This window comes from Phaethon aethereus (genome assembly GCF_964289735.1).
Source record: "Phaethon aethereus genome assembly, chromosome: 14".
Classification (NCBI taxonomy): Eukaryota; Metazoa; Chordata; class Aves; order Phaethontiformes; family Phaethontidae; genus Phaethon; species Phaethon aethereus.
The window spans coordinates 5,343,945-5,359,854 of NC_138590.1; the positions used below are offsets into that span (position 1 = coordinate 5,343,945).

Sequence of the window (15,910 nt, forward strand, 5' to 3'; positions counted from 1 at the left end):
GAGAAAATGGACCATATTATCATCCCAATGCCTGTAAACAAAAAGACAAGCTAATTCTGTACTAGTTGAAAGATGCATTCGAAATTTCAATGAAGAATGAAAATGCTATATTGCAAACACCAAAAGAGGGATTTAACTCCATAACATGACTCTGAATTAACAGACTTCAACGTGAAAAGAAAATGCCAACTGTCTCAATTACCATTTTATAAATCTAACTTGTATGTACCACTCTCTCCATATACACACAGAATAATTTTCTAAGTGGTTAATATAAGCTTGTGCTGACATTTTTGTTCAGGAAGTAAATGGAACATATTAGACTATTGTTTTTACAATGATGTATTAGTTGCAGCAGTACTTCTGCTTAAGATATATTTCGGGGGAGCAAGGAGAAAAATTATAGTGGGGGAGCCAGCAGCGACTTTTCCACTTTCTGCAATCTGATGGTCAGAACATTAGCATCAAGCGTATAAAAGCCATATGCAATGCCTGGCTTTTACAGAGTCGGAAGTGTCTAGGATATTCAAATCTTCAATTTAAATCAGATACTTGCTTCAATCAGTGTCACCTGTGTCTCTCCAAATGCCAGAGCTACCAGGGTATAAATTCATTCACCAATTAAACTGAATGTTTTAATTCAAAAAGCAGACATTCAGATGCAGATAGGCTTTTTGTTACTGTAGATGAAAGGTTCTTTTCTCATCAGAAGGCAGGGAAATAATAAATATTAAAAAACTCTACATGTGCCACCACACAAAATTATTGCTATCTGGATAGCTCCAGTTTAATACACAGGTATTGCAAACATATTGTACAAAAACTACAGTTTAGTACGGGTTTGAAATACAATGCCAAGATTGCATAGAAAGCATTCGTACTTTGCAAAAAGGATATTGCATTTCACAACATTAAATGAATTCAGATAGTCATGAATAATACCAGTTCCATTAGTGAGGTCAAAAAAGGCTCACTGCTTATGCCAGCTCATGAGAACATTTCAGCAAGAAATATAACGAGTTGCACTTGGGATAAGTATGGCTGGTAAAGGCAACAATCCTAAAGTTCCTGTAACGAAAAATGGGATATCATGTTGAAAATTATTAGAGCGTGACATGGAAAAACATGAACAGACACTGTTGTCCTTTGCCATGCCAGTCAATTAACTAAAAGGTCCAGTCATACCGTTCAGCTAACTTGAAACCAACAGGACGACAATTTGCAAATCCCTGTGAAAGGATGCTTAGCTGGTCACCAACACACAAAAAAATCTCAAGAACTAACCACTACTACTTATTTAATAGCAGAATTATACATGCACAGGTTATTTTCTATCCCCAAAACATATGCATTTCAGATAAACATTCCTGGAAGGAGATCTCTCTTGAACTGTCCAGGATGGACTCTTCAGCTGATCAATTTGAAACTGCAGTTCCTGCTGCTTAAAACAACGGGGAGTGGGAGGTAGGAGGAGAGTGACACCTTTCAGACTGCTAGGCCTCCTGACATTTGCTTAGCAGACATCTGAAAAACAACAGAAATATCTGCTGCATTACAGTTAGAACAAAGCTAATCCTGACTCAATTAGCTCCTTGGCTTTCCCCCATGTGATATGCCAGTATCAGAAAACGGCAAGAAAGAATTAATTAATTTACAGTTATTTTTAGATATTAAGCTCAAGCTTTCAGGTTACTTGCCTTCCCATAACAAGGCTCTATTCTTCCCAAACCAGTTCTTCTAAAGAAGTTATTTCAGATGTGACCACGACACAACCTGTGATCCAAACAAGAGCAGATCATCTTGCTCAGCTTAAATGTCCTATGCAGATAAAATTACTCAATCAAGTACACACAAAAGGGCATAATCTAGCCCTTAAAATATAAATGAATGCTGCAGGTTATTGTCCTCTGTGATTAGCGTTCATCCTTTAATTCTTGATTCTTCATTCAAATCCACACAACTGAAACCGTATTTGGAAATACATTTTTTGCCATTTGAAATAAAAGACTGTTTAGTAACAGAAGTATATAGAAAAATGTTAGCCGTAGAAAGCTTTTTCTGGCAGTCAAAATTTATTTTGGTTTAAAAGGACTAGATGGCTTTTTTTACACTTCAATCTTCCTTTTGAGCTAAATTCAAGTACAATAAAAGTGTTACTGAGTCCAGAGAGGATCAAATTTAAATTCAAAAGAACAATTACTAAGTAGAATCAATGATCTTCAATAGTCAGATACACTATTTTACTTACTACATTATGGAAAGTAGGCTGCAATCTCTCTCATAAATTATTAGCTCAGGGTTTAAAAACTGACCGCTAAACCTACGTGAAAGTTATTTTCATTCATGACTATGCAATTCTTTACCTCTACGTTTAGCTACTTCCACCTTCCTTGATTGTTTCTGCTAAGCACTGCATTTTTGTTTTACAGAATAAAATGAAAATACTGCGTGCTTTATTAGGTTCAGCTCTCTTATAATTACATTTGGGCTAAAAGACCAATGTTGTTTGTCAATGTAAAATGCAGGTCTTTGGCACAAACATTTTATTTGCTTACTGTTTCCCCCTCCACCTCTCTGGCATATGTCAAATATTTGAACAATATTTGATGGCAGATTAATGTTAGTAGTTAATGTACAAGGTCATCAGCTTTCCAGTGTAAAAAGCAAACTGAGAAAATATAATTGTTTTAAAGTAAATTTTTAAAAAAGCTTTACGTTTAATCACAATGTATTTAAATGAAAATAAAACTCACATTTGAAAAAAAATAACAAAACCTGAAAAACATAAATCCATGCCAGCACTTTTCCAGTTTATAGTGCATTCTAAACCAGCAGTTTAGAAGCATATAAATGAAAATATAGTAGTGTAGGTTTGAAACAAAGAAGTTGTAATGATAGGCCTCCTATAAAAAAGGCCTTCTACTAGCTATGTTCCTAACATGATGTAGCACTACAAAACACAATCCACTAAGAAAATAGAGTTTCAAAGTAAAACTTGGTTGTATCATAGGAAGTAATCAAATTGCATTGTTCTCACTTCTGACGTATCAGTAGACTAGTGGCTGAACCACACTGTCAGAAAAACAAAATAGCATTAACCAAATGGAATAAGGCTAAAGGGTCCAAAGATAACAGCAGTTAGATAATGCATGTATTTACTGGTCATTACATCCCTGAAAAAAAAAATAGTCTTCAAATGGTCCTGTTTCACTCCACTTATTCTTTTGTGCATGCACTACACTTTGTACCTGCACAATGGAGAATCAAACCCTCCTTACTCTTGTGATGATCATCACGCACATCTCCTTTGTTCACACAAAAGTGTGAGCAAAAGTCCTGCAACATTGCCCTTCATTAGAATTTTGTCATTAAAATGATTATTTTTTTTTTGCAACACCTGTACTGCCAGACCTTGTTTATTGACCTCCATTGATTGTATACTTGCCCCATCCCTGGAAACGTTCAAGGTCAGGTTGAATGGGGCTCTGAGCAACCTGATCTAGTTGAAGATGTCCCTGCTCACTGCAGGGGCATTGGACTAGATGACTTCTAAAGGTCCCCTCCAACCTAAACTACTCCATGATTCTACGAGTATACAAATTAATTAGGAATTGTGCAAGTACCACTGCTTACTGAATTTTTGTTTACCAAGTATGTTCTGAAAAGGTGTAGCAAAAATCTAAAATTAATACAAAATTCAAATAAAGAAATGTAATATATACTTCCTCATTCTATAATTATCATCTAGGTCCTACTGATTAGAACAAAGATTCATTCTGAGATTTAGTAGAACAAAGTAGTTTTCTCAAGTAGGCACATTTCTGTTAGTAGCCTCTTATTTCAAATCGCTCATAAGAATGGAGAAAACCTTTAAAATATTCAGATACTACATCTTTATGTAAGTAGATTATAATTAGACTATTAACTCAACAATGAATGGATCATACCTTCCCACATATTTGTGCGGCACTTAACACAACTAGACTTCGAACTACTGAGACATACGGACTCTGTCCAATGTAAATCAAGAAGAGGGTGGTTTCAGCAGGGAAAATAGTTTGCTGACAAATCAGTTGATTTGGTTCCAGCTATAACACTGACCTACTTGTACAACATACTGTAAGGCATTTAAATTTCACTACTACATGTAAAAGAGAAGACAACCTATCCACTCCACAGTGAAGAAACTGGGTTACTGTTTTCTGCTTTTATATTTTAAGTGAGCAGATCATCTAGGTGCGATTCTTACAGCAGATGAATTCAGGCTTTCTCTTTCCAACATTCATAGGAAGGACAAGCAATTGTGATATTCCATTCTGGGAAGTCACGAATGTAGAGAGACAAGGAGTTACCCAATCCCTTTCCTACAAGATACAGTATTACCAGTGACAGAAAACAGACTTAAGTGCCTGTCCAGATGCGAGGAAGCATGTGTGTGTAACGACTGCAAGAATCCACAAACTTAACCGAGGGAATACTGCAAAGATAAATTAATTAATATTTATAGAGCACTCAATCTCAAGTGTTTAGGTAAAGACCTCTCTCTTTTGCTTTCTTGGGTTCTGTTATCAAACATGCAGGAGGCATAAGCAAACACAGGTAGGACAGAAGAAGCTACTCACGTGACTGTTACTGATTGCGCTTTAAGAAAGAGTAGTCCATTTCTCTTCTATCAGATCCTTCTCTAGCTCTTCTTCCTACTTGCACACAAGATCCTAGCTATTCATAATAAAGCAATCTGTTGTATATAGGCAACACTATGGTAGAACCACACACAAACATTGAAGGAAAATAAAAAACAGTTATGAAGATTCCAATCCTTGCAAGTCTCTTCTGATTTCTTAAATAAATAAATAAATGGTGGTAAAGTAACTGCCTTGAATAATAATCCCTTTTGCCTTTATTTAAAAAGAAAAGTATTAGCTAGAAACTAATCCCAACTCCATATGGTATGCACATCAGTATATCAGATATTGTTTATCTGAAAAGTTACACTGACAATTGCCTCTCAACTTATCTTGCAATATCTGTTCGAAATCTTCTCCTTTTTGATCCTTTTCTGAAATCAGAAGCAAGTTGCCCCTAGCATTTGGAATTTAGCTGTCAAATAAATCTCCACAAAACACTTAAAAAAAAGATCATGCCAGGTGCTGAACAGTTATATACTGGCCTCATTCACTACTGAAAACGGACAGAATATATATCTGTATACCACTTTTTCCACCCCCACCTAATAACCATTAATGCTTCACATTCCCTTCTAGTGTGAACCTTTACAAAATCATTCCTCTAGTAAGACCTACTACCACCGGAGGTAGTTTATACAGATCAAAATAAACAAATATCATTCCATGTACAAAAGTTGCACTCTTATACCACTTGTTTTCCTCGTTTGCTTCACATTTTGGTTTACGCTTTTCACACTGTACATTTATGAGGAAAGGAATAAGGTGCTTTCATGTTTTTGGAAACCAATCAGAATACTACTGTATCAATGTCATTAAATAATTAAAAAAATAATGATCTTGACTGAAGAGCTATTTCAATATACCTCTTGGCATAATGATAGCAATTGAAAACCCTTGTAGACTGCAGCCTACTTGGCACTTGCTTATTTATCAACTTATTAATTTCTACTCTGTTTACAAAGTGGAAGTAGTGAAGGAAATCTCAAGGGTTTTTTGTGTTTTTTTGAGGGGTGGGTCTTGTTGAAGCCACTCTCCCTGCATTAAGGAAAAGACTCCCATTGAAAGATAAAGGATGCACTGTTACACTATTACAGGAGATGAATTGCATTAACCCCTGTCCTTCCCTATTCTACTCGCTGTCCACTGGAAACAACAACAGAATTACTAAAACCCCACACTTTCTAATGGGATGGTAATAGCATTCAGAGGCCATTAGGGTAAAGGCAATCCATATTTTACAGTTTAATAAGCTCTTGCTGAAGATGCTGGATCCCTCTTCAAAGCCAACAATTACTGATTTAGTATTAACAAATCCACAACAACTGTCAAGACTGCAGAATGCATTTGAGACGAGGTCAGCAGTTTATGGTGACAGACTTTAAAATGCGTGTAGAAAAATGAAACCACTTAAATTGAAATAATTTGTAATATTACAGTGAGACTGGTTATTACTGTCCTTTCAGATTTCTTTACATCCAAATGTCATGGTTGCTCAAGTTTGCACATAATTCCCGGAGTTGTGTGGTGTTTGTTTTAGAAGGCGAGCACTTTGGTCCTGTTTTCTAAGCATACACCTCTTGTCACAAAGAAATAGAACAGTGAACACAGAACTAAAAGAGACCAAGTGAGTCACGAAATCAAATTCTCCACAATCATAGATAATCACACAGACAATTTATTCATATTATGATTACCTATAAATGGATTGTCTACTAGGCTGTAGATCCAAAAGAACCCATCATTCGCCAGTAGCACACCTTGAAGTCTAAGCTGTGAAATACATACTTCCTCTGCCCACTGCTGCCTTAACTATTCTTTAAAAACACCGTTTTATATATTTTTGAAAGTTGAATGTGCTGAATGTTTTCTTAGGTCCTTTTAAGATAGAATCTTACTATATACATTTTTGCTGTATCCAGTAGTCCCCATTCTCTCCTGGAACTGACTGGGGCATAAAGAACAGTCCACAGAAGATCCAATCCACTCCTTACATTCCTGAAACCAAAAATATGCCTCACTTAGACCCAACAGTGCTTATGGTGGGTATCTGAAAATCCTCTCACCAGTATTCTTTTGTTTACATTTCTGATGGGGAAAAAAAAAAATCCCTACAAAAATGGATGCACTTTTTAAAGTGGTAATTCTGAGACTTAGTTTTGCCCCCACAAACATTCATACAATTCTCAGTGAGGTAGACAAGAGCCACTGTATCTAAAAATATGGACCACTGCTGTTACAGTATAATAATTTCGTGCCTGAGAGCTCATAATGACATCACCACCACAACAGGTAAGCAAAATAAAATATACAGACATAAAACAACTGAAAACAAAAGCCTGCAATCATTTCAAACTGAGGAAACTGATTCTCCACCATTTGTTTGCAATAGCTCTGACAATTAAAGTTCAAAAATGTGACAGAGGTAATATTTCTCTTTTGCTTATACCAGCTTCAGCTGGTCTTCAGTGTTAGCTAAACTGTGAGATCAGGCTCTTCAGCATTAATTCCAGCACATGAAATAACTCTGTATTAAAGGCCACAGTATAAAATCCTGAGGGGCCATACTAGCTTTTTTGTGCTTAAAATAGAAAAAAAGCAGGTATTGCCCGAAGCAGTGGTTCTCCCAATATTAGCTGCCTAGTACGTCCCTCTCTCAGAATCCAGCAGAGCGTCCAAGGGAAACGAGTTCATCCTTTCTTTCTAAAAATGTCATCTTGTCCCATACCTCAGCAAGGTACTTCCTTTGAGTGGGAACTCACCAGCTTGCTAGAAAAACCTCACTAGCTCCCTGAAAAATAATAAGGAGGCATGAATAGGAATGCCAGGGTTTAATGCCAAATTGACTGTACGTTTCTCTGGATTGAACGGATTGAAAACACAGACTTTTCCAAAAGTCTGCTGCCTCCTCAGCAACATCCCTTCTCAGCATGTCTGTTGCTAGGATCCCAAGCGACGGAGAATCAGAAACAGTCATGTTCAGCTGTGCAAAGGCGTTGTACCTAGACCTCTTTCATGCAGACGCATCATCCGATCTTCTTTTCCGAGGTGATGCCTTCCTATATTCAGATATCGCAACTTCACATACCAGGACCAGGCTGATCTTCAAAATTTTCTGTACCGTTTATGTGGAGAGCTACCTGACTCAATAAGGACCATGCATATCCACTATTTATCAGAACACAATAGTAATGAATGTAAGTACATCTTTCATTACCTCCACGCTTTATGTTAAAAGCATACATTTAATGAAAATTTAGAGTTGAGTGTTCCCACTCCTCCAGAAGTAGATACACTAAAGTTTGAGCTCCACTTCCACGCCGTCTGTGCTTTGTCACATCTAAGGCATAAAGAAAGTTGTCAGTACACTCAAGTCTGGGGGAAGAAAACCAGAATGATTCCTGAAACAATTAACTATGTTTGTCTCACTACTAAAAAATGTTCCATACACTATTTTGAAAGATGTTTTCCAGAGTATCAAGGGACATCATAGAGATTTTTGAGACATATCTTCCAGGCAAACTAACAGAAATAACTAGAAGCCAAGTAAAAAGGGAATTGATGATCTAACTAATTCTAGGACAGGAATTGTCCTATCAATATTTTACAATACAAAACATAACTACAACATGAACAGAAGAATGCCTCTTTGAAGAGAAAAACAGAGCACATGCAAAACAATAATTTCTAAGGACTTGTTTATACAACAACATATATGTGTCACTGTAAACCAGCCCGACTCTAGAATTAGATTTTTTTTTTATTTAGGCACTATGGTTAGGTAGCAACTGCAAGCATCTTCAAAGGTACTGAAAGCCATGTGTAACCATGGTGGTGTAAAGAATGCGCTAAAGCTACATTAATACACTTTCCCATGCAAATATGCCTTAAAAGGACCTGTTGTGTTGCAGCACAAGCATTTATCACATTGAACAATAATTTATGGTGTTACAGATACATACTTCCCAGTTACACTTCTTAAGAAGTACTGTGCATGCTTTTTGGACTAAATGTGGAAAACACGTGATCAGTGGTTGGTGACTTACTGCTTGGTGAGTATGAGTAAGTGTTAGAGGTGTTTTATTTTCTTTTCAGATGTTTCTTACACAGATGAGGAAAAACATGATGTTAGTAAAAACAAGGAAATAAAAACCCCCAATCTAGACAGTACTGAAACCAAACATGCCAGCAGGTGCTATCATAGAATCACCTCTACGAATCGACACATAACTGAATTGTTGCTAGCAGAATGCCATCAGATTAATACAGCTTATTATTTTTGTGTTCACTACAGTGGACCTAATTAGGTTCTGGTATCTTTATTGGTCTGACACCGACTGAAAAAAACCCAGTGAGTTCCATAATGTAATGAACCAGTTTATCATTCTCCTCCAGAAAGGATGGAAACATAAAACAATGTACTCGCGTATGTTCCAGAATCCACAATTCTATTATATAACATCTACTTTTTCATGCAGCTAGCTCACATACTTGTATTGTTCAGAACAGTCTACATTTTTCTTCCAATGTATAACTCAAAATTCTGCACCCAAACCACAATAATCGTAAAACAAACAAATAAAGAACAAATTAAAATTCCCACACCTCTGCTTGCCTGATCTCCTTGAAAGGACCACATCAGTATTAACTCGCACTTCATTTATAATATCCTTTCCTACCGTTCGCAACTACTCTTTAACACGGAATTATAGTAGTTTTAAATTTTTTATGTTAGATCTACAAAACACCACCGGAAACAGAAAACTCCTTTTTACTTGCAGCATAAATAAGAATTCGAATCACCTTCTTCAGAGATAAAAGCTCTACATCTGCTTAGTTTTCCAGAAAACAAAACAAAATCAAGTCATGGAATATTAAAAAAAACAAAACAAAACCAAAGAACACAGCAAACTTGCAGCTCGTAATAAGAAACTATCAAAACACTTTTTAAAAAGAAAAATAGAACTTTCAACCCTAAGTGATCAGTTCTGTCAGATGATTTCACTTTGGAAGGTGGTGAACAAGGATAAAATGATTAATTTGTTAAGGCTGGCCAAGGGTAACTGGGTTTTTTTGGTGCTCCTTCCCCAGCAGGTATTCATGCTTAAATGAAACCTGGATTATCTCAATATTTATATTGATATTCATACATGAAAAGAAAATGTGTTGCCTGCACTGTACTCCTGATTTGCTTAGCATTTGACATATGCTGTCTCAAAAGACCACCTTAATTTTTATTGCAGACATTCGAAAAATCCTCTCAAAAAGGTAGTAAGGAGAAGCAATATAATGGTCTATAATACAATAATAATGGTTTGAGTTTCTGTCAAGTTTCTTAGAACATACATGAGCATTTATGAGGAATTTGCCCAAAACAAATAATTTACACTCATTTCTGCAACAAGACAGACATGATTGTCTGTCTTTCAGCTCTTTGTTAACTCTGATAATTACTTCGCTTCCAAATTTCATAGAAACATATTCATCTCTTCTAGGTAGCAACAACTCATACGTTGCATCTCAAAGTCTCATATTAGAAAACTGAACATCTGCCCATTCCTTACATTCTACTGACCTCTAGAGACTGTATGTATATTATGTATAGCACATATACATTATTTATGTGCATATACACATACTAGAGCAATGTCACAACAGATTGACTTAAGAGAAATCTGTATGTAGTAGTTGATGTTACGGTTTTTACCCTAACCACAAATTGTTCTTAGAAACATTTTCTTTCCTGTGTTTTCTAGACATGAGGAATCTCTCACTATTTTTTTCCCTTTCCTCTCTGTGTCCTTCCAACCAAAACAAACCATGGCCACCTTTATCCGTTATGTACAGAATTAAGCTACAAGTATGAATATCAATATAAATATTGAGATAATCCAGGTTTCATTTAAGCATGAATACCTGCTGGGGAAGGAGCACCACAAAACCAGAAGACCCTAGTTATTGGAAAATAGTCATTACTGTTTGTAGGGAGAGAAGAAAATCTCTCACAACTCGGTATCAACACTTCTTCCCCCCCACCAAATGATAACATCTTGCAGCAGCTCCCTTGCCTCCATTTTGCTGCCAGGGGAAAGACTGTACAAAAGTCTGTGTTGGGTTTGATCAAGCAGAAAGGGCTGCAGGACTTGAATTTATCAACTAAAACCTACTCAGTATAGACATTAATCCAATAACAAAGAGAAACGAGGGGAACAGAAAAGACTGTGTTCCTCCATAACAAAACTGACATTGTTATAAGCCATTAGTAATACTGTGTGGTCAAGAATAACACAAAACTTTACCACAAATACATACAAAAACAACATATGAAATTTTAAAGGCATATTTTCTATCTGAAAATACTTTTTATTTCACACCAAAATGCCCAGAAAATATACAAGGGGTTTTCTAATACTGCTAATGTTTCACAGAAAAGGACCAGTCATAAGATACTTTCACATGACTTTATCCCCTGGAATCTCACAGACAAGGAGAAGTTTAGGAGAATGATCTGAAAAAAAAGTCCTACTTCAAAAAGCTTTAGCTAAAAAGCTTTTTTTTTTTTTTTTTAACTTTGGGGGTGGAAGGATAAAGCTTTTTAATGCAATGTTTTACACTGCTATAATCATATTGCACATGATAACAGAATACGAATTTTATTTAGAATCAGCTAAGAGCTACAGGTTGAATTTTATTAAATCAAGATCAGTTATAGATAGCAACTGAACCCTGTACGTTTCAAAAATTGCATGCACAGAGCAAGGACTGCATTAGCTAAATATATTTTACACAATATAGCTAAAAGAGGACCAACATCCACTACTTAAAGTTACTCAGGAGTTACTTGAGCATAAATGAGGAAAATGTATTCATCCATGTATTTTCCTTCAGAAGTAACATCCTTAAGATAACTTCATTGCCAAATCCTATTTCTATTTTTTAAATTATTTTTATTCACCTTATATCAAATGAAGCTCTCACGCTGATGGAATAAATTATATCCATGCATTTGAAACAAGCTTCCCAAATAAGTCATTAAATTACTATTATCTGCAATACATTTCTTCTGTTCACGTCACGACTTTATAGTTCAATAACTCACTGCAAACTCCTAGACATCCACTGCCCCCCTAGTCATATAATGAGAGACTAGCTATGTATTTTTAAATTTTAAATGGGCTTAAATTAAAATTCATAGATTCAGATTCGTATGTTTGTTTACATGTACATAAGCATCCATAGACAAAACCAGAAGTACAATATTGCTGCTACTGAGCAATGTGGCACCAGACTCAACTGTGGCCAGAATTATTTACCCTGTTCAGCTATTCTGAGCTTTTCATACTGTACTCATAAATAGAATTCCACTATACCAGTATGCTTGCTTTTCTCTTCATGACTTTGAAAACTGAGAAATACAAAGACTAAAAGTTTATTCCTTAGGGCTATATTGTGTCATAAGCCTTTAAACTGAATTTGCCAATGTTTTCAACAGGGAATTCTCTTTAGAAACTGATGCCATATTAGAGTCTTTTAAACTAAATTACGTACCGTTTCATTGAACTGACAAGTCTGAAAGTAAACCAAAGTAGGGAAGGTACAAGAACATAATTCTGGTAATACTCTCTCACTGGTACCAGTCAGGCTTATTTTTTTGAATGACATAGAACTGTAAAAATGTAGAAGTGCTCATGAACTTTTGGCCAAGCCCAGCTGAGATGCACAATGTTCAGTATCAATTGCTAATTGTCTCTAAAGCCCTAGGAATTTCTAAGTTTGAGAAGAAAACAAAAAAGGCAAAAAACTACATGACTAATCAATAAATATATAGCACTGACATTTCCTAAACCATACTCATGAAACACAGGAAGATTTCACTCCTTCAGCATATGAAGTATGCAAATAGTCTTCTGAAGGTTAAGGAATTACCTCAGTATGCACACACTTGTATGCATGCGCGAATTCAACAATAAATTGAAGCAGCAGAATATTAAGAAATATCCGTAGTGGCAATAGCAAATCTCTATAGAACAAAACATCACCTCAAAGAGTGTCAGATTAAAGAAATTTTGGCACACACATCTACAAAGACCCATAAAAATACTAAAACCAAACTACAATGAACAATCTACAAAGCAAATGACATGGTAGATGACTGCAGAGATCTGCCACACATTTTTCTACCTGCATTTTTCTCCAATTATAAACAGAAGCTCAAATTTTCTTACACAGTAAGTAGCAAACTAAATGAAGCCATGCTGCTATGTATTATAAAATTCAGTGAAATATGGTAATTTTAATTCTAAAATCCAAAATCTCTTCTCTAAAAGGTCTTCAACTAATTCTTGTTTTTCCTTTCTTATTTAAGTTACAAATAAGTACAAACGAACTGAATGGAGAGAGAGAGATATCACATTTTTATTATTATGACTAGCCTAAGTTTTGCATGTTTATCCTACTTTACATGAAAGGCTGGGATTAATAAAAAACAACACAACACACATTACTGTTTTGAATTTGAAATCAGTTATGGTTGATGATCATCTCCAAAAATAAATATTCCCACAGATAGAGGTCAGTGGTTGCCTGAAATTGCATCAGTTAGTACCTGTATACTAGAATCATCCAATCCTTTGGGACTGTTTACCATTTTATCAGATTAATTAGCAAAACAATAGTTTTAGCATAGGACATCACAGTTTTCTAGCCACGCATTTGCCATTAGATAGCCTGCAATTTATTGATCCAAGACTCATCATGAGATTTCTCTCAGAATTTAAGCAGATGGTAACTCACAATTGTTCACAGCTAAAAAAAAAAAGTACAAATAAAAAAATAACATACAAATTAAGGAAGAGGGTTTTTTTTTGCTTTTAATCACGTTAAGCGTTGATCTGATAAGCTCTTACTGTTCTCAAAGGAAAGCAACTTCACTGTATTGGAATTCTAATTTTGAGGTTGCATGCATTTAATTTCTTAATTTATAATTAAACATTTCTATTTTGCGAATGTATTTTTTAAAAAAACCACAAACTTTTAGGGAGACTCTTTCAGCCCTTCCTCTGAGAAAACATGCATGTGAAACAATGTTATTACTAGTGATAAAATGTTAAAAGTGGCAAGTAAAAGCTAAAAGGTTTACAGACTGAACAGAACCTAGGATGATGATGGAAAAAAATTTTGACCTCATATTATTAAGCTACCAACAGCCTGTTATAACCATTCGCCTTGAGATTTTTCTTTGGCTTTTGTAATCTCACTGCATTTCTTTTCCTCTATGAAGTAATCTTTACTTTGCTCTCCAGCAACATCTACTGGAACACCAGTAAAATGCTGCTTTTTATATTAATCTCCCATTTAACATCTAGTAGGGCAGAGTTAGCAAATGCCAAAAGGAGAGATAAATGATCTGCAATTCAGATTCTGCGTTCTGGGCTCAAACAGATCAAGTTAGCTTGTCTTCAACCTTCTAGTTTTCTGCCATTTCATGAGGAACAAATTCTTTCTGACTAATTCATATCGAAAGTCATCTACCATTTACACTTAGACGTACTTTAAGTCACAAAATATCATTTAAAATACCACATTACAACCAGGACTTCAATTTTTGTCAGACAAGTTACTCTTAATTTCAGTTTGATCCAACATGTGGTTAAATATATCTGAAGCACAAAAAGAGCTCGGAAGAACGTAGAGAAACATTTTGAAAGGTGCAGGAGCGGTATAGTGGCAATTCTGATACCAAATAGTAAACAACAAGTTCAGCAAAACTATAATTAAAAAGTAAAAATGTCCACTGCTAATCAAGGAAACATTTACAAGTTCTTTTGTCTAAGTCCTCAGGAAAAAACATGTCCCTTTATATGCAGATGAGCAAGTATGATTAACTACCACTGAAGGTAATAGTAGTAAGACATGAAGTCCCTCTACACTGATGGGAGACTAGGCTTCCCTGGAGGCTCGATCCCACTCAGCTGTGCGGTGGCTTGTCACTGCCTATCTTGTAGAATCAGCTACTGCAAACGTACACAGAAAGCACGGCCACCGAATATGGCAAGGTACATAGCGCTGCGCAATCGTACGTCTGCATGCAGGATTGAGTCGTTAGGGGAAACTTGCATAAAGACAAAAGTTCTCAAGTAAACATATTAATTTCTATCTGCAGCATACTCATTTGTAGGTCTGCAACACTAAAAATCTACCTATCAGTGTTTACTCTATGACAGCTTATAAAGTTAGCTTTTCACAGCTCTGCTTTCAGAGCCAGTTAATTAGTACTCTGCTTTTACAAATAACTCTGATCACTGCAATATTATTTGCTTTCCTTTAAATCTCTAATAGCGGTCTAACTATCCTCGACTGCTTGTTCACTCTTCAGAAAGGCAATGAAATTCAGAACATCACTGCTGTTCATAGAATCCCTTCCTTCTATTTAGAGTCCTAGTTTGCTCATACAGAGAGCAACTGTAAAATATAAGCACAGAAACGTAGGGAGAGAAAAAAGACACCAAAGCTAGCGAAGACCAGAATCAGAAATCCCACTAGCTAAATATTCCAGATGTGAATAAAAAGCACTTATTGGCACGTAACATTTTACAAGTCACTACAATTATTTTTGCCTTTGGAAACCCTATAGACCCTCCATGTATTTTTATAGAGACTAAAAGGGCACATTTCCCAAAACCACAGACACATGAAGCTATATAATTTTATGTTATCACAAGACTTAAGTTCATAGGCTTTGCCTGATAAATTATCTCCTCTCAATAACTGTTAAACAGAAACCCCTTTATTGTGATCCAAGTGCACTTGTGGACAGCACTTTCAGAGTTAACTCCATTTGACAACTGACATAAATCCATTATTCTAATTTGGCTATTGCTTTACTAAACACAGATGCAGTTTATGAGTTTTAGTCACGTATTTCATTCAGGATGCTACTTAATCTCAATTTGCAAAACATAAACACGAAATAGGTTTTACAGTATGTCTAAAAGGGTATAGCTATTCATTCGATGAAATGCCAGGCAAACAAATCATATTCACCTAGACCTAAACTCAATGCTAGATTTCACCTTAGTAAATAAATAGCAAATAAGTACAATTAATTTTTAATTCAGCTTTTGCAAGCAAATTGCAGAATGCCACGCTGCTTGAGGGTTATAAGACTCAAAAGCTTTTCTTATACCGAGATTTAAGCACTGAATTTAACCTTAAGCAAAGTCCAG

The 15,910-nt window shown here is 35.6% G+C and overlaps 1 protein-coding gene across 6 annotated transcripts in view; it reads right to left on the reverse strand.

Moving 5' to 3' along the window:
- TENM2 (teneurin transmembrane protein 2) overlaps nucleotides 1-15,910 on the reverse strand; it is a gene marked incomplete at both ends in the record, with an annotated part of 548,700 nt that overhangs the window by 368,448 nt on the left and 164,342 nt on the right. The window lies entirely within an intron of this gene.